We start from the raw sequence: 16870 nt of genomic DNA, 5'->3' as shown, positions 1-16870 counted from the left end.
AAACCTTCACGAATGACAATGTTTTACTTGGCTCGTCATGACGAGAAAAACATCTCAGTGGTAGCATACACAGTATCAGCATTAATAAGCTAATTATGTAACAGGATACACAAATGAATTAGTGGTCGGTATTATTCCGAAAGTATGAGTATCTTTGAAAATGTGCGGCGATTTGATGTATTTAATTTATTGAAAAGTATTTCAGACAACGACAGGCAACAATCATGACAATGTTTTTCGAACGACGTGAACTCTTCCACAAAGCACACCTGGCTAACTTCTGCATTCTTGTCGCGTTTATTATTCACGGCTACTGACAGTACACAGGTTATTCTGCTGTGCAGCGGGCGTTGTGCAGTGGATGAATAGTTTACTTCTCACCATGGCAGTATAAAAATTAATAGAGGCAGTGAGGGAACACAGAGAGCTGTATGACACAAAACACGCAGACTACATGAAGGTCAAACTCAAGAACCGGATTTGGAGTGATATAGCAAAGGATCTGAATTTGAAAGACGGTAAGTACTGCAATATTTATTTCACAATTTTTTGGTTAATACATATCACTGTGTACTTCGCTTGAGCACATAACCTGTGTAGCACAATAATGGTACAATAATTGGAAGTTGCTATATTGTCAATAATTACCATGCAGAACTGACTAATGTTGCCATGTAACTGCTCCGCAAGTGTTGAAATATTGAGTGAAATTTTTCCTCACTTTGAAGGCAGTTGATGAAGTCCTCCTCCTGTTCCCTTGCACACGAAGTAACTGAGTTGCTGGCAACGGTTCGATGTCATTTAAATCATGTGCAACTACTTCTGAAGATCGTAAATAGTTGTGCAGAACGCAGGCTGCTTTCACAACATCTTTCACTGTGTCGACTTTGGTTTCAAATGGTTTCCTGCACACACGGAAACGTGATGATAGTATACCGAAAGCACATTCCACAGTTTGTCGTGCTCGAGAAAGTCTGGCATTGAAGACCTGATGTTCGTAATTGTCGGTAACCTGTCACTTAGGATATGGTCTCATAATGTTTTCCGACAATGGGAAAGCTTCATCTCCCACAAACCCATACGGCATTGGATCAGAAATTGTAGGTATTAGTTCAGGAATGGGAAGCAATAACGTGTTTTTTCTCATTTTCTTGGCCAACACAGTGCTAGCAAGCTAGCAAATACATGTCCATCGCTGAATCGTCCCATTGCGCAAACATCAACGGTGATAAATTTGTAATCTGCGTCAACCGTCGCCATCAAAACGATGGAGCATGTATGTTTATAATTAAAGTACAATGATCCCCTTTTGCCAGGTTTTTTAATAAGAACATGTTTTCCATCGACTGCACCAACGCAGTGTGGGAATTGCCATCTATGTTCAAACAGTGACGCGACTGATTTTCATGTCTGTGTTGTAGGTTCTGCTAAATACTTTGGTTGCATTTCTTTCCATACAGCGGTAGCTACTTCTTCTACAATATTAGATACACTTCGATCTCCCAAGAGATAGTTATACGCAATACTTTTGTAGCTGTCACCGGAGGCTAAATATCTGAAACAAAACGAAAGTATATTGTTAATGTGGAACGATAAAAGTAGATTGCAAATATGACTTTATCCAAACACTATAAGTTAATATTGCTTATCTTTAGTTTGTCTATCTATATGGGACAACATTAATGCCTTATTAGTTATACGTTGTTAATTATTGCAGGGGAAGAGACAAAAAATTCGTGGCTGAAGCTGAGAGGCAGCTATCGAGATGCACGACGACGACGACGACAGGTGAAATATATGAAAAGCGGAGCTGCTGCTGAGAATATCAAGCCGTGGAGATATCAAAACCAGATGTCATTTCTTGAACCTTTTATGACAGCTGGTCCACGTGATAGTAATCTAGGTGATGACAGTGATCACAGCTCACAAGCTACAACTAAAACATCAGCAAGAAGTGATACACTGGAAACCGAGGAATTAGAAGATAACAACTCACTCGACAATGAGGCGAATGAGCAAAGTCATGATATTAATAACTACGACAGCAACGAAGTATCTAGTAGGAGCATAGGAACGGAGTGCATAGCACGTCACACCGCTACTTCAACTCCAGTTATTCAAAGAAATCAATCAAGGAAAAGAAAACAGGAAGACGTTGTAATTCTGCTAAAACAATCAATGCCAACAGCGTGAGGACAGAGCAAGACAAAGAGCAGAAGAAAGAAGAGCGTTGGAGTCACACTGTATCAAAGATGACCCTCTTTACAATTTTTTTATCTCTATGTATCAGCTGACTTAAAACATGCCTCAAAGTTACCAACACAGAATCAGAGGTCAACTTTTCCAGGCTGTGTCACTTGCAGAAGAAGAAATAATGAACGTAAGGAGCCAGACACCTTCGATGTCATCTTCTTCAAATAATTCAGCGCCATACAGTACAGCACCTGTTTCTCACTCTTCATCGCCATATATATCGACTGATTCAGACTAACAGACAGCGTCTCACTATTCAGAACAGCAGCAGATGGAAGATTTGAAGGTCGACACAACTGAATCCGGTTTGTCTAATATCACCGATTTTGTTCACCGTTTTCAAGAAATCTGAAGGGACCATCACAATTATGTTTGCTTAAGACTTTAATTCTTTTTTGTATCAGCATTTTGTGTATTTTTCGTTTTCTTTTCTGAGTAGTTTTCGCTGCACCGATCCAGATTTTCATTAATTATAAATTAACATTCTTTGTTTATGAACATGTATTATTGCAATAAAACACTAACAAGAGAAATTTGGTAAAATTTTTTTAAAAACCCACTCCAGCTAGCAGAACGGTTTTTTTGTCAAGGTGAAATTCGCTTAAGACCTAGCTTGTATTGCACTAAGTTGCGTGAAAAGTGTACAGGGTGTTGCAATTCGTTGACAAAATTAAGTTATTTCCTGGTGCCCTCGACGAATCTGCTTTGGCAGAATTGCAAAGAAAAACAAAAGGATTTTTAATGCTTCAGTATTTAAGAACCACTTATTAGGTTTACATTTTTCTTATTCTGATCCGTAGATATATTCTATGGCTAAGTTCTAGTACATAGTTTGTTAATTTAGATATCACAGTGAGTAAGCAGTTGCGAGGAAAGTACAAGTCCGAAAACATTCTCCCATCAATGCGTTCTTTTGCAGTACGCCGACTAAACCATAAGAGCAACAGAACTTGATTCAGTACTGATTTGTAGACCTCAAAAAGACTACTAAATAGTATACAAAAGCATATGTTTACCTTTTACAACAGTCACACTCGACATTTTTGTGTTATATAATATTGTGCGAGGCACCTTCCTAATACAAAAATGGCCATTGCATTTCAACCGTGAAAGATAAACGTATGCTCTCGACGACTTTTATTTAGACTGTTTGAGTTCTGGTACTATGTACCTTGATGTAGATCATATGCTTTAGGCATAGTATAACTAGAGAGCCTAATGATAGCATACATTTTTAGTTTATGTGGCCGCTTAAAAGACGGCTGAGCGTAAGCATAGCTACGATAACTCCCGACTAAACCAGATTTCAAACAAAAAACACCATTAAAATCAATCCGTTAGTTTCGGCGCTACGATGCCCTCCCTCCTCCCCGCTCACACACACACACACACACACACACACACACACACACACACACACACACACACACGCACGCGCAGAAAGTTGGTAATTGGAATTTCGTGAGAAGATTCCGTCGCAACGAAAAATGCCTTTCTTTTAATGATGTCCAGCCCGAATCCTGTACCATTTGTGACATTTTCTCCCATATTTCGCGATGATACAAAACGTGCTGACTTACTTTGAACTTTTTCGACGTACTCCGTCAGTCCTATCTGGTAAGGATCCCAAACCGCGTAGCAGTATCCTAAAAGAGGACGGACAAACGTCTCCTTAATAGATCTGTTACATTTTCTAAGTGTCCTGCAATAAAACGCAGTCTTTGGTTAGCCTTCCCCACAACATTTTCTATGTGTTCCTTCCAATTTAAGTTGCTCGTAATTGATATATCGGCCGGCCGAAGTGGCCGTGCGGTTAAAGGCGCTGCAGTCTGGAACCGCAAGCCCGCTACGGTCGCAGGTTCGAATCCTGCCTCGGGCATGGATGTTTGTGATGTCCTTAGGTTAGTTAGGTTTAACTAGTTCTATGTTCTAGGGGACTAATGACCTCAGCAGTTGAGTCCCATAGTGCTCAGAGCCATTTGAACCATTTGAGCCAATTGATATATCTTTTGTTAACATGGCTTCTCCTGCTCCAAACAGGAGTCTACACACATGGCTGCCGAACCAAATGAGATCACGGCCGCCAAGATCAGATTTTACAAGTACAACAATAGCAGTTCTTGCAAGAACTCATTGACGCAGGATTTGAAGGCCAGTGCCCGGATATCAGTATCCTAAACCTTACGACGCACGACTCATGACTCGGGCACACAACCTCAAATTTTAAGCACTAAGAACGATAAACACTCAGATGTGGCCAGTTCAGTTGCAAAATATTTTATACTTCATACACGATCGCTTTCGGTATTTTTCAAGTATTTCGCTAAGTACCTCGTGCGGTTTTAAGAAATTTATTACCAGTCTCCAACCTTCATATCCTATAACTATGCAGAAAATGGAAGATTGCCAACCTTAACGTCACCCCTAGTCACGCCGTGCACCAGAGCTTATCCGGTGATGAGTTCATCGTAAGTTCAAGCCTTGTGTAAACAAACGTACGCCCAGCGTTTGTCTTGTGTCGCAGTGCACATTCACCGGGTGTTGTTAACCCCAATAGGCACGTTCCTACCTACGTATGTCTATTAGGTGCAGGACGTAGGTATAAAGTTTATCACATCGAAAAATACCAGAATACCAGACGGCTAAACTGGATTGGCCTGACCCAGCTGCATCATTTCCGCTGCTGTCGAAAGCGTATTTTCGACCATGCTCCATTTTATCAGTGGGTTACACGATTTTGTCGCGGCTGCAATAACATGACGCGAATATTTCAATTTGTACCAAAAGTACAGAGATGTACTTAGAAATAGACAAAGCTAATTACGATTTTTTTTGAAGTAATAATTAAGACTCAACACGTGTACTTGTTGATTGAGATCCCATTGGGCACTGGCTTTCTCTCTTTTCACATGTGATATTGTCGTTCCTAAGCGCTGTGAATATTTGTGATGTTGCTTCACGGCCCCCAATGAAATATAACCGCTGACAACATTTAAGAAGTGCGAGAAATAGTTTGTTTCCGAGAAGCTTTATGGGGAGACAAATCTACGTGGCAGTCGATACGGTGGATTGCAGAAATAACATGGGAGTTTACCGAACATTCCTTGTCTAGTGTTGTAAGTACGCGGGAAGATCACAAAATACGGGTAAACTGTTTGCTCCTGACTGTAAATTCAAATGGTTCAAATGGCTCCGAGCACTATGCGACTTAACTTCTGAAATCCTTAGTCGCCTAAAACTTAGAACTAATTAAACTTAACGAACCTATGGACATCACAAACATCCATGCCCGAGGCAGGATTCGAACCTGCGACCGTAGCGGTCGCTGGGCTCCAGTCTGTAGCGCCTATAACCGCACGGCCACTCCGGCCGGCTTGACTGTAAGTATGATGTTCATTATTACTTGGCGGAATAGTGAATTTCAGCATCAATTCGAAGGTGGCATGATGTCGTCATAATATACCGAAATTGCCTAGACCGTACCCCATTTCTTCAAGAATGCTTTCCCCCGTTTCTTATTTTTTCTGATATCCATCAGTCCCTTTCTTCATCCAACACATATGGTAGCTGTGGAGGACACGGTTTAGGTGTATTAGAACAGTATGGATGGCGATCTGCAGGCAGAAAGCGTGCAGAGTCGTAGAAACAGTTTAATTCGTCGCGCGCACCAGGGCACGCTGCCCGGTCGTCCTTGGGCGCCGGCGTGCTTGGCTTTGTATGTTCGCCCGCCGCGACGCGTTTTCTTTTTACTGACACGGGCTGCCGACTTTTTGTCAGCGGGCTCCTGTAGTGCGACTCGTTACGGACATTATAACGGCTCATTATACGGTTCTCTCAGCTCTAGCCTCTCTTCCAATTCTGCCGCCGATCCCCTACGATTTTAGGAGGGCGACTTAAAAGCCACGGTCCAGACACATCGCATTATCCTGTTAAGAATAACTGCGGCAGTTCGTATGCGTGCTTCAGTGTGAGAGTTTATTTATTTACCATCAGATTATGGCAGTTCTGTTTAACTGAAACATATCTTCATAAGTGAAGGTTTTTCAAAAGGGATCCTAGCTGAGAAGTTTGTCTTTCTGCAGTTCGTTTATTTATTTATTTTTCTTTTAAGGTGGTGATTTGATCACTATAATTGTTGGGCCGTTTTAAGAAAGCAGTTGCCAGTTGCCGATCTGGAGTAGCGGGAGCGAAGTTCAAATCCGTTTGAGATCATAATGGTTTTCCATGATTTCCCTAAACGCCATTTTCATTCAACAAGCTTGTAAAAGTGGGGCTCGTGCTCAGTTTTTAATATCCTCGTCGTACACGCCGCTTTAACATCAACGGTTATTAACTGCCCAAAGGACCCTCGTCTCTATCAACCATTATGATAACTGTCCCTTAAGAGGAGCCGGAGGTGGTCAAAATAAAAAAATTACGTTTTTTTGCTACCGAAAATTAATTGGAACATTCCTCTTTAATGTAAACTTTGAATTCTGGCGAACTGCTTGGGATTTTCTCGGCCTGTTACGCATACAGCGCCTTATGTTACGCATACCGCGAGTTTGCAAGGGTTGGCCACATTGTTTTCTGTGACAAATGAAGCGCTAAGAGCGCGGAACATCGTCTCTCTGCTGTTTACCGTTTCGAATTAGTTCAGTGTTGCGCCTGTTCTTGGCAGTATTATACTTCTTGTGTAAAGCGTTGTTCTGGTTACGATGCCACGTTTTAGTAACCGTGTATATAAGAAGAGGAAGAACGTAGGGAAAAGAAAATTAACACTAATACCAAGTTGCGATACTACAATTACTGAAACAGTGCGTTCTTCTGCTAACCAACACATGGCCGGCCATAGCCCTGTGACATTTTCTAGCAAGAAGCTGACTGGTGGAAGTGACAGATTTCGTGAATATGTTAGTGACAGTGATGATATTTTTCATCACTTAGCACAGCCAGAATTGTTACACAAATGTCTACACGGAAAGACGCAGAATCCTAATGAGAGTGAAAACAATTTGATTTGGAAAGTGATTCCTAACAGGGTGTTTGTAAGCATAAAAACACTGCGCTTTGGCGTTTATGATGCAATAGCAACCTACAATCAAGGGAGCAGTGTGAAGTTCTGAAGGCATTAGGATTTGCAGCTGGGGTGAACACTGTACGAGCACTAAGAAATATTGACAGAGAAAGGATAAGAGGAGCAGAAAGAAGAGAAAGGCATATGAAGTATGATGGAACAACAGGCCAGAAAAGAAGACAGAAGAGGAAGCTTTTGGAGGATGAAGAAGAAGACACTGATAATCCATCCTGTAGTGCAGGAATGTATTGAGAAACTTTGATAGCCATTTCCCGTAAATTAGAATTTTTCGAATATAAGGAACATTTTCTCAAAATCCACTCAAGCTAGAGAGATGAAATTTTTATACAGCACTCCTAGTGGTCAAACTTACATTGTAACACAGCCATTTGGCAATATGTTCAGTAGTTTCATTTCAGTTTAATTATAAAGCAATTATTTGTAAAAACATTTGGGTCATTAATAAAAAAAATAATTGGAAGGAAACTAGAAAAGATACTCCAAAATCCCTCTGTCATAACTGCAATACTAAACCACTCTATATGTAAAAAATAATTCAAATTTTTCTATTTGGTAGTTTATTCATAAATGTTCCTCAAACTTAGTGATTTTAACATGGGCAGCATAGGCACCTCCGGCTCCCCTTAACCCTTTAACAGCAATTGGGTGGCTTGCGGAGTATCAATGTAGATGTAGCAATGAAAGACATTAGGCCCTACGATTAACATAAGCACAAGGTTTTTAAAGAAAACATGTTACTCCATTGGCACTGATACAGTTTTATAGCAAACCCACTGGGATTGTTCAATTTTTTGTCCGTCTCATTCATTTGGTATAATAAATTTACGTGTGCAGCATTTACCTGTTTGGCTTGTCGGGTGTAATTGTTTACAACGGCTAATGTACAGTGTTTCATTTCCTTTAGACCTGTTCAAGCCCCCATATGCCCTGCAGTGACAATGACGCTAAAACTTTCAAACTTATTCCATTTTCCTTAATAATTTCGCTGAAGATTTCGGTGCTGTTGGTCACAGCATTAAGCAGTGCCATGACTTCTGATCACATCGTATTACATGTAGTAGCTGAAGATACGTTAGGGTCACGGGAGTCACCAAAGTGCCATCTAATTCAAACACCAATCAGCCCGTAGAGCCACATGAAGCAATCATTATTCGTGTGACCAGTTCAACAGCACACAGATTCCATGATTCCATTGCTGAGGAGACTGCTCGATCCTTATTTGCCAGTGGTTACATTCTGAAACGAACGCTTTTTTCTTGTTTAGTGTGAATGCTGATGCGTAGTAATGACTTTCAGCACACACATCGTAATTTTAAAGACACATCAACACTTAGCTTCAACTAAAACTGAAGTTATCTCACTCGTATTGTCATCAAACAAGAAAAAAATTGCAGGCCGAGTAGCACATAAGAAGCTTAAGCTACAGCGGTAATCTGAAATTGCATTACACTATAACTAAGAAGTAACAGACCTTGTATCAAAATTATGTCATGACATTATGTCCATTATCGTTCATATTCATCAATTTCTGGTTCACCTTCATCTGCATTTTTTTATATGTATATTCTGCAAACCCGTATGAAGTACATGGCAGTGGCAGAGAGTGCAGCATTGTGCTATATGTTAGGCTTTCATCCCGTATGGAGCGCTGAGAAATTCCTTAATCTGCATAGGTTGTAATTAGTGTAATCTTGTTTTCACGATGCCTACAGGAGAGATTCGCTGGGGGCCAGAAGAATATATCTAGATTCTCTTGTTAAAATTGGTTCTTGAGACTTTGTTATTAGCATTTCGCGCGATAATAATTGGCGTCTGTCTTAAAGTACCGCCCATTTCAGGGGTTTCTACATTTCGGTGGCGACGTTCTCATGTGAGTCAAACAAACCCAAATCTGTGGACCATTCATTTTGGTATAAGTTCACTGGGCTGACTTTTTTTTTTTTTCTTCAGTATCTTACCAATGAACCGACGTCTGCCTCCTGCTTACTTACGACTACATTATCTGACCAGAGTACAATAAGGCTGTTTAGCCAACAGTCCTGTAGTCTCAGTAATACTCAAAAAGTCTTCCATGTAATAATATTGGCATATGGAAATGCTTCAAGACCACCATAATCCGCATGATTGCCCCAAACAACAGCCAGTGTCAGCCATGTACTGCCTCCAGAACACTGCTTGCACATCACAAGTGAAGTTCAGACGCAGTCCACGAAACACATTGGGACCTCCAATTAACTGCTGTTTATTAAATTGTCCAGCCAAGTCAATATCAATTGCTTTTAAGCTCCGATACACAGGTACACTGCGCCGCCAGCGACGACGGTAACCTAGACGTCGCAGAGGCATTGCTGAGGCACGTTAACACACAGTGATGTGTCCACCCTACGCCTTAATGACGTCTTGAACTTTGTTGGAGGCATTTTCAATGACAGGCCTGGAATGTATGTGGAGGAATGACGACCCATTCCTCCTCATGAGCCAAGGCTAGAGAAAATGGGTTCAAAATGGTTCAGCCCGCATCTCGTGGTCGTGCGGTAGCGTTCTCGCTTCCCACGCCCGGGTTCCCGGGTTCGATTCCCGGCGGGGTCAGGGATTTTCTCTGCCTCGTGATGGCTGGGTGTTGTGTGATGTCCTTAGGTTAGTTAGGTTTAAGTAGTTCTAAGTTCTAGGGGACTGATGACCATAGATGTTAAGTCCCATAGTGCTCAGAGCCATTTGAACCATTTTCAAAATGGTTCAAATGGCTCTGAGCACTATGCGACTCAACTTCTGAGGTCATCAGTCGCCTAGAACTTGGAACTAATTAAACCTAACTAACCTAAGGACATCACACACATCCATGCCCGAGGCAGGATTCGAACCTGCGACCGTAGCGGTCACGCGGTTCCAGACTGAAGCGCCTTTAACCGCACGGCCACACCGGCCGGCAGAGAAAATGGGTGTAGAGCGAAATCGACGTTCTGACTCATCCCCAAAAGTGTTCCTCTGGATTCAGGTCTGGTCTGGCAAGGTCACTTTATTTCCAGAATGTTAGTTTCACAAACCATTACGTCACTTAATGCTGTTTTCGGATGCATTTTCATGTTGATACAACCTATCGTCCTTTCTGAACTGTTGCCATGCTGTACGCGGTACACAGTGGTATAAATGTGTTCATATCCTTCCGCATTTAGATTTCTTTAGAGCAATAAGGAGAAATTCTAACCTCGGAAAACACCGTCATACTACCTCCTCCGTTGATCACTGTTGAAAAAATGGCTCTGAGCACTATGGGACTTAACATCTGGGGCCATCAGTCCCCTAGAGTTAGAACTACCTATACCTAACTAACCCAAGGACATCACACATATCCATGCCCGAGGCAGGATTCGAACCTGTGACCGTAGCAGTCGCGCGGTTCCGGACTGAAGCGCCTAGAACCGCACGGTCAGACTGGCCGGCTGATCACTGTTGACCCAACAGCATGGTAACGTTCTCCGGACATTTTCCAATCCAAACTCTTTCTTCTGATTGTTACATGGTATAGCGTAAGTGATCAATCCAGATCACACGCTTCCAGTCACTCACTGTACTACACGTTGCTCTTTAAACCACGTCAAGCGTCGCTTAGCATTGATTATCGTAATGAGAGGTTTATGAAAGGTGTTCGACCATTAGAACCCAGTCTTTGTAACTCACATCGAGTGTGATGCTGCGATGTTTAGCACAATGGTCTAGCATCTGGTAGGACAACGATTAAAAAAATCATGGTCCGACCATCCAGAATTAGGTTTTCCATGATTTCTCTAAAATCACCCCAGGGACAAACGCCGGGATAGTTGGGCACTACCCATTTCCTTTCTCATACTTGAAACATTCCGAGCGTGTGTTCCGCCTGTAATGTCGATGGGATGTTAAACCTTAATTCTCCTTCCTTCCTTTTTAACTCTCTACGCACAAAATTATTCGATATGGACTGCTGGCAACACTTTCTTACTCCATTCTTTTTCCCAGTGAACGGCGGGCAGTGATCTCCAGTAGGGGTGTACCGGGTCTTAGTTTAGCTGTGGTCATGCCTTCGCTTTTCCACCTCACAATCACGTCACCGACAGTCGATATAGGCTGATTTAGAAACGTTGGAAGTCCTTGACGGATTTGTTACACAGGTGACACCAAATGACTAGTGGACATTAGAAGTCACTTTGCTCTCTCGTGACCGTCCCATTCCGTTGCCATTAGTGCTCCTCTATTGATAACACAATACATTATGCCTCCTGTTATTCTGGCGGGTCCGCCTCTCGTCGCATCTGTTTCTCAGTTCCGCATTACATATGGCTGTCCGGATCCTTTTGATCAGATAGTAATTGGGATCATTCCATTTGATATCCATACCTTTGTTACATCCAGGCATTTCTTTGAGTTCCAGCTGTAGTCTTAGGATTCTACTATTTTGTTTTGCGATTTTACTTTTATGTACATTATGAAGTCACTAATCTGTGCACCATTCCGAAATATTATCAACATCTGCCTGAATAATTGTGCAGCTTTTTCATTGTAAATAACAGCATCAGGGTACATTTATTAATAATCGTTGGCGTGGTACCAAGTCAAATGTTTATCGGAAGTCAAGAAATGCCGAATCCACTTTAATGCCCTGACCCAAGGTTTTCAGGATATCATTAATGAAAGGCGCAAGTTACAGCTGTAGAACACAAACAAATTGTTCATCCCTGCCACCAGCTCGTGCCCAGGACTCGTGTTGTCGCTTATATCCGTACTTGATAAGCGTCGCTTTCAGCTGCCTCAGACATTTGTGTTTTCAAGTTTATCACAGAAGTAAGAATGCAGTTGTGATTCACATAGAAAACTCGCTCAGCCGTGGTTCTTTCGATTTTGCCACGGCACGTCTCGTTCGTCTGTAGATAGTTTGTGTTTTTTACGGCACGTTTGTGTGGCGAGAAAGCGCCCCGCCGCCCCCCTCCTCGTCATTCCGTTTTACTTCTCTTTTTTCTCCTATGCCGTTCCAGTAGCCATTTCCAGGTATTCTTAGTCGCTGGACGTGGGCGCGTCGAAAGAATTAGTGAGAAACGCTTCGGGACTGTGAATCAGAGTTAGTGGCGTCCTTGAAGCCTGTTATCTGACGGTTCTCTGAGCTCGCGTGCGAGACGACCGTTCCAGAAAGCAGCCTGCAGTCACGTGACGGCCGGCGATTTTTCAAGTTGGCGAGCCAGCCGGAGCGTGTTCTTCTTCCGGGGAAAGGCATCCCGCCATTGCAGAGCTGATGCTGGGGTCGCCGACCCCGCCCAGTGCTATTTCATTTTTGGACTCTCGCATATCATGTCGACATGTCAACCCAGTAACCAGTCTTGTCTCTCACAGAGCGTAACCGACATTGGGCATTTCGCAGACACGCAAGCGCACAACTAATATGAACACGCACCTCTGGTTCAGTAATGCGTCCTTGCACATTATATTATGTGATCCACATCTATATTCTGAAAGCCATTGTGATGTGCATGTCAGTACATCACATTGTAGCACTCACTAGTGCTTTCTCCCGCTCCATTCACGTACCGAGCGTGGTTCTTTAAACGCTTCTGTAACTAATGTAATCTTGTTTCGTGGTAGTTAATGGAGCAGTACGCACAGTGGTCTAGTATATTCGTAGATTGCTCACTTAATGTTGGATCTTCAAACTTTTTGAGTAGGCTTTCGTGTTTATCTACAAGCTTCTGGCGGATCGTGGTTTTTCAGCATTTTCGTTCTCTCGTGGTTCAAACGAACATGCATGCCGTCTTTGTATATATGGTCGATATCCCTTGATAGTCCTGTTTTGTACGGTTCCTATACATTAGAGCAATACTAAAATAGGACCCTCTAGTGATTTGTAAGCAGCCTCCTTAATATACTAACTTCATTTTTACTGTGTGTTGCCAATGAACGCAAGTCTGCTACCTGCTTTACCGGCAGTTGACCCTATATAAACATTCCATTTCATATCCCGATTGATTCCAATTGCGATTCGTTCATGCTTTTGTCATATACAACCTTTTATCATTTTAAAGTTTACATTTTTACGTTCTGTAGATTTAAAGCATGTTGCCAATCTCTACACCTCAATGATATCTTATCATGGTCTGACTGAACATCTGTACATCTTTTTTTCAGAGATAACATTATTGGATATAACTGCCTCTTGGCAAAATCTGAGTTTGCTGTCAATGTGGTCTGCCAGGTCATTAATAAAGAACGTGAACAGCAAGGGTCCTAATACACTTTCCAGACGTATGCCTAATGTTAATTTTGCGTCTGTCGATAACTGCGTCTTCCATGCTAAGAGGTTCTTTGTCAAACCACACGTTTCGTTTGATACCCCGTATGATCGTACTTTAGTTATAATCGTTGGGCTGGTATCGTGTAAAATGCCTTTTGGAAGTCAAGAAAGAGGTCGTGCAGGAATCCACGGACTAATGATTGGCTCCGAAATTGTCTTTTTTGTCGTTGTCGTGTTGTGCACTAGCTGTTAACCAACGTATCCGAATTTGATTTTGTGACGTCACAGATAGTTACGGAGAGCATCAAGACTACTGATAACATCTCTTAATAATAAAGCTAAGGGGCAATTTAGTGATCTTTGATGTTTGGTAGACCTTAAAACGTTTAGCTGTATTAATTCAGACGAACTTTTGAGTTTTTAATAGGATTTTATGACACTTACTGTGAAAAGTTTTATATGCAATGCAGGTAATTTGTTTCTCAGTTTGATATGCGAAACTAGCAGTCGTAGCACAGTTGTGTTCAGAAAGACTGAGTATACCAAGGAACTTTGTGTTTTGTCGTCCCTTCTCCTAAAGTTCTTAGGTCGAAGCTTTTAGTTAATTGTGTACCGTGACTCATCATCTCCATTGTATAGTTCAGACGATGGTGTGTGCTCATGTAAAAAAGAGTGCAAGGGAGCGTATGTGGTCTTACGTCGTATTTTAGGCTATCCTCCTTTTGTGTGCTATAGCATCATTCGCCTCACAGTCGGCGTACGGGCGCTGATGACCACGATTTTGAGTGCCCTCCAGATGCAGCAACAACAACAATAATAATAACAACAAACAAATCTGTACACAGTAACTCAAATAATAGATTGCCATACTGGGGAATTGCTTCTTTGTTATGTAACAAAAGCACAAAAAGGATTTGGTCGTGTAACTGCTTTGTTACTGTTCATCCTTAGAGTTACAACGATGGGAAAATGCCGTGATTTTTAATATGAAACACAAAAAAATTGTAGCTGATATTGAATGGTTGTGTGTCACGTTCTTGAAATTTACTAGTGATAACTGTAAGTCTGTAGCCATTAGATCCGCCTGTCAAGTTCCATAAGCTCTATTCGCAGTGCCTCACATCGAATTTTGAGTCTCCTTTCTCTATTTCACTGTAAGATACATACTGATGTCTCAGTGCCTCAGGCTGTACGACAGATGTGCAGCCTCGTTACTCTACATTCTATAGAACTTGGTTGAGAACTGCGGCTCGCTCGGGATAATCAGTTATCTGCAGCAGAAGGCTGCTGCAGACGACAGAATGTGAGGAATTTTGTTGTATGCGAATGCAAGAGTATTTATGGTAGTTCACATAGCATTTTATTTTAGCACACGATAAATAAGAAGCATTGCTGTTTGTGGAGGAGCTGCCATAAGAAACAAGCTTCTCACTGGCGTATTCCCTTCTTAGTAACATACTACAACTACACTCCACAGGACTCGCTTCCCTGTTCCATTGGCATGGGAAGAATGGTAATAGGTAAGACATCCATATGAACACTGATTTCTAAGATTTCCTGGTTGTCTTTTCGCGAGGCGTTTGTAGATGGAAATATCTGTGTGTATTCCTAAGGGACTAAACTGCTAAGGTCATCGGACCCTAGACGTACACACTACTAAAACTAACCTATGCTAAGAACAAAACACACACACACACACACACACACACACACACACACACACACACACTCACTCACTCCCCTAGGAGGGGCCACGCAATCAGTGACACGGCGCCTCTAACCGCGCGGCCAGGAAATAATATGATGAGCGATTCTTTGAGAACGCAAGTGCTACAAAGATGCTTCAAGAAGTCAAATTGGATACCTGAAGAGAAGGCAGCTTTCTTTTTCAAGAAACACTGTTGATAAAAAATTGAGAACCGGCATTTGAAGCTGACAGCAGAACGATTTTGTTGCCAACGTACATTGCGCGTAAGGACCACAAAGATGCGAGAAATTAGGACTCATATTTGGCTAATAGACAGTCGTTTCTCCCTCGTTCTGTGGGGAGTGGAAAAGGAAAGGAAATGAGTAGTGATGGTACGGCGTACCCTCCACCACGAGCGGTAAGGTGTACTGCGAGAGTATCGGTGCAGATGTGGAACGTACGCTCTTGGAATTTCAACAGGAAACCTCTCCGCGATAGACATCGCCTCTTTTAGCGTCTGCGGTTGGAGTACGTTGAGCACCTCCGTAACGCACGTGCACTTCGTTGAATCCTGCCCCCCCCCCCTCTCCCCCTTTTTCTTTCTCTCTGACCATCTTATTAATCAAACGTCGTTAAGGGTCTCAGACTATTCAGCACGACTCAACGTTTATTGAAGTACCTCTCTCGAGGATGAGTTACATTTCATTAAAATTCTCTGAATGAATCTGTGTGGCATCTGATTTTTCTACAATTTGTTTTATTTGTTTTTTAGGTCGCTCCGGACGATTGTTCCTCAATATTTTTCGATGGTTACTATTGCCAGTAATTCGCCGTCGATAACGTAAGCGAATAGTAGAGGATTTCTTCTCCTGTTTAGCACAGGTACATTACGTATCCACTGCCTATTCACTCAAATCACGTAAGCTTTACGTTGCCTTACCGGTGTTTCAGCTTGCTAGAAATTAATAAGTTACAAGAAGACACTCAGTGTCTTGTTTGCATCTCACTATTGCATCATTCCAGCGAGCCATTGTGAAACACGATGACAGGTGATCGTGTGAAAATATGAGTGTAGGCGTAGAGGCTAGCGACGGAGCCCGGCAAGCCTTCAGAGTCGCCTGTGTTTGCCCGGCATAATGAAACTAATAAGGTGGTAACGAGCTTAACAGCTTCCTGTCGCCGCAGGCTCCACTCGGGATCGGCCCGGGCTGCCAGCGGTGCTTTCTAGCTGTTTGTTTGGAAGGCAGCCGAGCCGGTGCGCAGGTAAACTGGGCCACGTTGCTCGGAACGTGACAACATGCATTATGCAGAACGCCCCTGCCATAGCGCCCGCCGCGTTTCGAAATCCTGGGTCGCTGATACACATTCCCTAGTCCAGTCCTCTTTCCTCGTCCAGTTGCTGTCAAGTACATTACAGTAGGAGGCTAGGGATATCGGAGCAGATATGCAGTCGTATTTATGACTAAAATAAACAATCCATCCCACTGAAATTCGACGTGTCTAGCCTGTGGTAACTTCGAGAAAATTCGACGCATCAAAAATGTACAATCGTGCCTGTACCAATTCATTAGCAGATCTCGATTTTCTCATCAGAATATGT

Source organism: Schistocerca americana, chromosome 6 (genome assembly GCF_021461395.2).
Source record: "Schistocerca americana isolate TAMUIC-IGC-003095 chromosome 6, iqSchAmer2.1, whole genome shotgun sequence".
In the NCBI taxonomy this organism is placed as follows: Eukaryota; Metazoa; Arthropoda; class Insecta; order Orthoptera; family Acrididae; genus Schistocerca; species Schistocerca americana.
Note: the sequence above shows the minus strand (reverse complement) of the source record.